Below are 7,500 nucleotides of genomic sequence, written 5' to 3'. Positions count from 1 at the left end.
TAGAAAACATTGTTTCAGAATATGAAATGGGATGACGTAATGACTAAAGAAATTTAAACAAAGTTAAGAAAAGGTCCTACTTGGAAAACCCCAGGCCCAGATGCAGTACCTAACTTCTGACTAGAAGTATTAACATTTTTACATGGAGATTTAACCATGAGAAAGAACTATTTATATGCACACCCCCAAACAGACACTAATCTGGTTAACAGGAATAAAATAATACCCTTAAGGACAAACCTGCAAGCTATCCTAAAAATTACAGACCAATAAATTGCCTTCCAATGTATAAACTGTACATTGTAACCACTTCACTGAGATTACCAATAACCAGCACAATACGCAGCTGCACTAGTTAATTTTCTTAATCAAGTCCCTGGGATTACCAGTAACCAGCACTGCTCTGCTTGTTTTCCTTGCACTGCAGTGGATGTTACACCTGGTAGCAGATTACAAACTGCACCTAGTGTGGAGGTTTCAGTAGGTAAGTCAATAAGAGGCCAGAAAAAAACAGCACTACATTTAATTGCAACTACAGCTTTGTAGCTATAGAAATGTAGCACTTCATTTAATTAAGGATTTCAACCTTTTGCCTATTATCCAAAAGTAGAAGTTCCTATCTGTTATAGGTTGTACTTATTAGCCTTACTACCCACATCAGTCCATTAGCCTGCCCTATCACCCATCCTGGCAGCACTGGATCTCAAACTAATCTAGATCCTTCTGTGGCCAACTTACTTGCACCCGATATATATACAGACAATGTAGCAACTGTCTGATGCATGACAAAGTTGCTCTTCTTGTCCAATACCAATATGACATATGTACTTGTTTGAGACTGAAATAATCTCCCACATAAAAATGTAGTTAAGACCTCTCCACACTCGCACACAGATGCACATCCTGTGCAACAAACCACAAGTACCCTAAATTACTCTACTACCTTGGTGGCTTAGGTGCACTCTTACAAGTTATTTACTTATCAGTGTCAGTGGTGCAACAGGTTGCATATTTGCCTTTGGTGCAGCATAGCACTTCTGAGTGTGTTGTTCGTCGGATGAGATTTAAACCATGGTCCCATCTACTTGAGTAGGTGGAAGATCAGGAGGATGTAAAAGAATCCATGGCATCTATCAAAAAGATAGGGGTCCTTACATAGCATAAAAACACTATATTAAATTTATAATTTATATACACGTTTTTATTTTTACTGTTCATTTTTCTTATAATATCCTTATTTTTCTTCAGTAAATGACCACACCACCTTCTTTCACAGCCATAATCTGATTTTTTTTTGCAATATATCTGCCAGAATCCATTTCTAATTAAATAAAATTTCATTTAATCTCTGCCCAGAATTTGCTCATGTTTTTACCTCTCATTCTACATTTTTTAATTTCTCCCATTATACCAATATTCACCCCTATTTTATCCAGATATGTCTTTTCTCCTTTGTAATTAATATTTCCTGCTTAAAACAGCAATGTCTTATTTTTTTCTCCATTTCTTTTATATATGTTTTCCTTACGATACTCTCTAAATTCTCTTAAATTTGTATACACCTTCGCATACTTCACTCTCTTCCTCTTATGCAGCCATAAAAAAAAATCGTACTTTTTAAATTCAATCCACCATTCAGATCAGTTTTTATAGAAGTCCCTCATAGTTATATGATCCTACAATAAATGCAGTACTTCCCACTCTCCAATTTAATCCAATAACTTCTCATATATTCTTTTTATTCAGTTTCATTTTAATATACTCCATTTCTTCCATCACATATTGCTAGTCTGAAACAGTCAGTCACTATATCAAAGGCTACCCCCAAGCCTTCCGATAATACAAAATAGATTTCAGATCCAAGTGCCTCCTTCTGTAAGTCCATTGACTTTTGTTCCAAACAGCTTATTTACATTTTATCCCTTCCTGTATTTTTTTACATTTTCCCTTAAATCACAATATGTCCTCTGCAATTATAATTTTCATGTTAACCACCACATAATCTAATATTTGATAAAACAGATTTTTTTTCCTTTCTAGTTATACATGCATGTAATGCTATCATTTTATAAACATGTTCTCTTCATCTCACATCCACACCAGTTAACCTTCCCAACATATCTCGTATTTTCAAGTTTTTACACAACACAGCCACTCCAGAACAATGTTCACTTCATAAGTACCATATTATATTTCTTACCCGCAATCTCTTTGCAGTCTTTAGCACACCATTCCAGTATCCCTATCCTTCTTACAGTGTCGACGGTACTGTTCACACTTACTAAAAGAACTCTAAAATTGTTGCTTTTCCCTCTAAGTTTAGGGGAAATATTTTTAAATTGTCATTATTTTTCTCTTTCCCCAACTGAAAATGTATTTCCTGTGTTTATTAACAAATAATCCTTAATCCTCAGAATCAGACTCTTCACTGCCTAGAGCTTAAAATAATGATTCATATCAATCCTTTCTCCTAACCTCTCTTGCTGCATGCACTCTCTCATTTCCCCTCCATATTTTTTCTTCTTCACCTTGTTCACCCTCTCCTAACCTCTTGTTGTCCTTACTCATGTATGTTTTTTTTTTCTTTGACTGTTTGTTCTTGACAATCCATCCAAATGTGTCCCTTTTGTACACAACCTGCATACAGCACACATCATCTTGTTGTATGCACTCTCCCCCCACACTGGTTACATTGTACCTTGTAACAATCATTAATTGAGAAAAATCCCCATAAAAGAAACCTGATTTGGGCTGGTCAGCATGTGTTAATGTCCCATTTATTTTTTCACATTTCAAAACAGGTTCCACCCTCCATTCCATAGGTTTCTCTCACCTCTATTAGTATACTTGGAATTGTTCCCCTGTGGAGTTGTATAACAGCCATGCATTATTTTACAAGTACTGATACAGGGCTTAACTCATTCCCTCCAATAGAGCTCTGGAAGTTTGCACTATGGCTTCCAATGGGGGGAGAATAAGCTTTTTAATGGACTCAAAGTCCTCAGATTTCAGACAAATGCTCATATCTCTGGAACCAGAGTTTACAGAATAATAAATGTCAAAATCTTCAAGGCAAAATATTTTTATCATGATGGTATACTTTAGGTTCTGTGACTTAAACTGGATTTTGTAAGTCACAGTAAACACAGCAATTAAGTTTGTAACAATTTGTAAGCAACTTACAATATCTTAGCAGCCACTCAGGTTACTCACATACCTTCTGCAACATTTTGTTTAGCTAGCTGAAAGCTTTCAGAGGAGGCTAAACAGTTCTGTGTGTTACTTGGTTGTTGAGATAGCTAGAAAAACATTAAATTTAGGACAGTATAAACAAATATTTTATGGACAATTAACAACTCTTTGCCTGTGCTAAACAGAGGTTAAACATCAATGCAGTTGCGTTTGCCTAATATATAAAATAAAATATTTTAATACTTAATGTGTAGACTAGGTTGGGAATTAGTAATGCAAATATCAACAAGTGATGTATGATGTAACTCCAGAAACTAGAGGCATCATTAGGCTGTAATGAGTTAAACGTGATCTGTGAAGAAAACAAAAGGGTAATAAAGGGTTCTATGATAATGTAGACAAAATTCTCCTCAACACAAAAGGATCACATGTGAGGCTTATTGTATTTTCCATTGACATTGTGCATGGAAGAGTTTTAGATCAATCATCACAATGTATGAATGAGGCAGGCTATTAGAAACACAATATTTCTCAATGTTGATGAACAGTGCCAGTATACAACAGAATATACAGGCAATAGCAAATTATTTTAATGTAAAAGGAAATTTAAGGGAACTACCACTCGAGGAAATGTCAAATGGGAAACAGATCAAAGGATACCAAAAGATAAAATAGATATTGTTAAAATGCATCACCTCTGAGGTCACTGAATTTTCTAAAACTGTTGCATCACCTCTGAGGTCACTGAATTTTCTATAATCATTTTAAATGGCATTGGTGATGAATTGTACAATGCTAAGGTTTATTACCACAAGTGGAGTTTTGGATGCAGTGTTTATTATACTATTACAGTTAGGATGCCCCCCTGATGTATATTTCTAGATTTTTCTGCATGAGCAATGAATGGTAGACATCCACTCATATCTGAAGAAATTATTCTGAATACCCCTCATAGTCTGGTAGAAATGCTGAACACAGGGCAAGGTGAGATCCATCTCTGACAGAGTGCTAGTTGGATAGCATGATTAATATCTAAATGTCAAGTCTGTACAACTTGTTTGAGACATTGGAAAGGGCATTAATTTTTGATAAAAGAGGAAACATGGACAGATAAAAGCTTTAACTCTTATGCTTCCTGATATACATTTATTTGTAGACGAGGCATTATATTATGGAACAGGAAAGCCTCAAAAAGTAAGGGTGGTAGATGACCCTGGAAGGTCCAAACATCAAGTGGACTGACAAGGCTCATTACTATGTAGATGAAAGAACTGGTTGCCTTAAAGCTCTTCAGGAAGCATCAAGGAAATGAGTAAATACCTTCTTGGTGGCAGTTGATGTAGTGATGTAATTACTTAGATGCCTAGATAAAAATTAATTATATAGCCACAGGAGGAATATGTGGTTTTAAAATAATCGTATGATTTGCAGGGACAAGCAGAAGTGGCAATGATGCCACAAGAAACAGCTGCAGTTAAAGATCATGCTGTAGTAAAGTAAACTTTCAGTTAACTGGTACCCATGGGGATTGGAAGATGCCAGATAACTGTAGTTTCTGGTTGCTTGAGCGTTACTATTGAAATTAGGCCTGACTAATGCTATACTCTATACTATTTGTTTGGTTTGACTTGTTCTCAGGTTGAGGAGAGAAAGAATGTATTCCTATCTTCCTTTTTAACAGTCAAACTCTAAAAACATTAGGTATGTTTCTGTGTGTGGGGGGGGGGGGAACAAAGTGCAACACATAAATTGTACTGTATTTCTTAGATTTTTTTGCCGGCGGCTTGAGTTTCGGCTAATAGAGTTTACTGTAATGATAAATGTTAAGAGCAAGGAAATGCTGATTTTCTGAACCTGGCTGTGGCCAAGCTGGTGATTTTATTTATGTCTGCCTGTTATGGACATTAATACAACAGACATAATGCAATTATACAAGGATATGAATGGTCGTAAATGGAGGGTGTGAATAGGAGCATCATGAGGGTGACAGCATTCTGTATGACAATAAAATGGAGGGTGTGAATGGGAGCATCAGGGTGACAATGACATGGTGTGAATGGGAGCATCATCAGGGTGACAGCATCTTGTATGACAATAAAATGGAGGGTGTGAATGGGAGCATCATCAGAGTGACAGCATCCTGTATGACGATGACATGGTGTGAATGGGAGCATCATCAGGGTGACAGCATCCTGTATGACAATGACATGGTGTGAATGGGAGCAACATCAGGGTGACAGCATCCTGTATGACAATAAAATGGAGGGTGTGAATGGGAGCATCAGGGTGACAGCATCCTGTATGACAATGACATGATGTGAATGGGATCATCATCAGGGTGACAGCATCCTGTATGACAATGACATGGTGTGAATGGGAGCATCATCAGGGTGACAGCATCCTGTATGACAATGACATGATGTGAATGGGATCATCATCAGGGTGACAGCATCCTGTATGACAATGACATGGTGTGAATGGGAGCATCATCAGGGTGACAGCATCCTGTATGAGAATGACATGGTGTGAATGGGAGCATCATCAGGGTGACAGCATCCTGTATGACAATGACATGGTGTGAATTGGAGCATCATCATGGTGACAGCATCCTGTAGGACAATGACATGGTGTGAATGGGAGCATCATCAGGGTGACAGCATCCTGTATGACAATGACATTGTGTGAATGGGAGCATCATCATGGTGACAGCATCCTGTATGACAATGACATGGTGTGAATGGGAGCATCATCAGGGTGACAGCATCCTGTATGACAATGACATGGTGTGAATGGGAACATCATCAGGGTGACAGCATCCTGTATGACAATGACATGGTGTGAATGGGAGCATCATCAGGGTGACAGCATCCTGTATGACAATGACATGGTGTGAATGGGAACATCATCAGGGTGACAGCATCCTGTATGACAATGACATGGTGTGAATGGGATCATCATCAGGGTGACAGCATCCTGTATGACAATGACATGGTGTGAATTGGAGCATCATCATGGTGACAGCATCCTGTAGGACAATGACATGGTGTGAATGGGAGCATGATCAGGGTGACAGCATCCTGTATGACAATGACATTGTGTGAATGGGAGCATCATCATGGTGACAGCATCCTGTATGACAATGACATGGTGTGAATGGGAGCATCATCAGGGTGACAGCATCCTGTATGACAATGACATGGTGTGAATGGGAACATCATCAGGGTGACAGCATCCTGTATGACAATGACATGGTGTGAATGGGAGCATCATCAGGGTGACAGCATTCGGTATGACAATACTATGCTGTATTCAAAAAACAATTTACCCATGATCCACATTGTGTTGGGAAAGACTTTTACACTACCTTAAGCAAGGCTACTACTTGATAGACATGAAAAGAGAAGTTCTTATATGCTGACACTGATGTGTTGTTTGTGCCTTGTATAATCCAGAAAATATTTTCATATTCGACTGTCACATCAGCTAAAACTTATAAGCCCACATAAAAACATACAGATATAAACAGACTCTTCTATGAAGACAATTAAAGGTTTTAGCCTCTGTTATTACAGATTTCATCAAGTGGGCAGAAGTCTTTTCCAGATCTAGTATTCAGCAAATATTTAACATGGATCCTGTCTAAGAAAAATATGTTTTATTAAGGCATTCTTTAACAACCTGACCTAGATCAAAGAACAGAGTTAACAGAAAAAGCATGACACTTGAGTACAAGTTCAGGTCCTGAAGAACACATTAACTGAACCCTGAAAGAAGGGATGAGGAAAAATGTTGATATAAGAACAGGATGCACTCACAACTACACATTACCCTTTTGAAAATCTGAGGCACTTCAAATATCACCATAGCAAAGAGAGACAAAAATGCAGGATATAATATAACATTGCCTCTGGAAATAGAGTGTTGAGCATGAGCAACAGGACCCTTCAGGGACTACCGTAGGGCATTATAATTTTATATTTGTCCAGCAGATTATAGTTGTGCAACAGTAAACCAGGGGCCACCAACCATCATGTGACTAAGAGAAATGCCACACAGGTTGGGAATAAGGTTATGGCAACACACTGGCAATCCCAGTCAGAAGTACATCATATGTGAATCAGATCTTACCCCATCTTGCTGGTCAGTGATGCTTGCATCTGTTCTCGAGATGCAGCTGAAACCTAATGCCAACATTATTGACAGATTAAGTCATTTCCCAAGTTTTCTTTTAGAACCAAAGGAGAGAAAGTTGCTTATCCAGTTCAGCTCAATAACTAAACCCACAAGCTAATGTTTATCAATATTCAC

Source organism: Protopterus annectens, chromosome 9.part0 (genome assembly GCF_019279795.1).
Source record: "Protopterus annectens isolate FY-2018-M chromosome 9.part0, PAN1.0, whole genome shotgun sequence".
In the NCBI taxonomy this organism is placed as follows: Eukaryota; Metazoa; Chordata; order Ceratodontiformes; family Protopteridae; genus Protopterus; species Protopterus annectens.
This window is presented reverse-complemented; position numbering follows the sequence as displayed.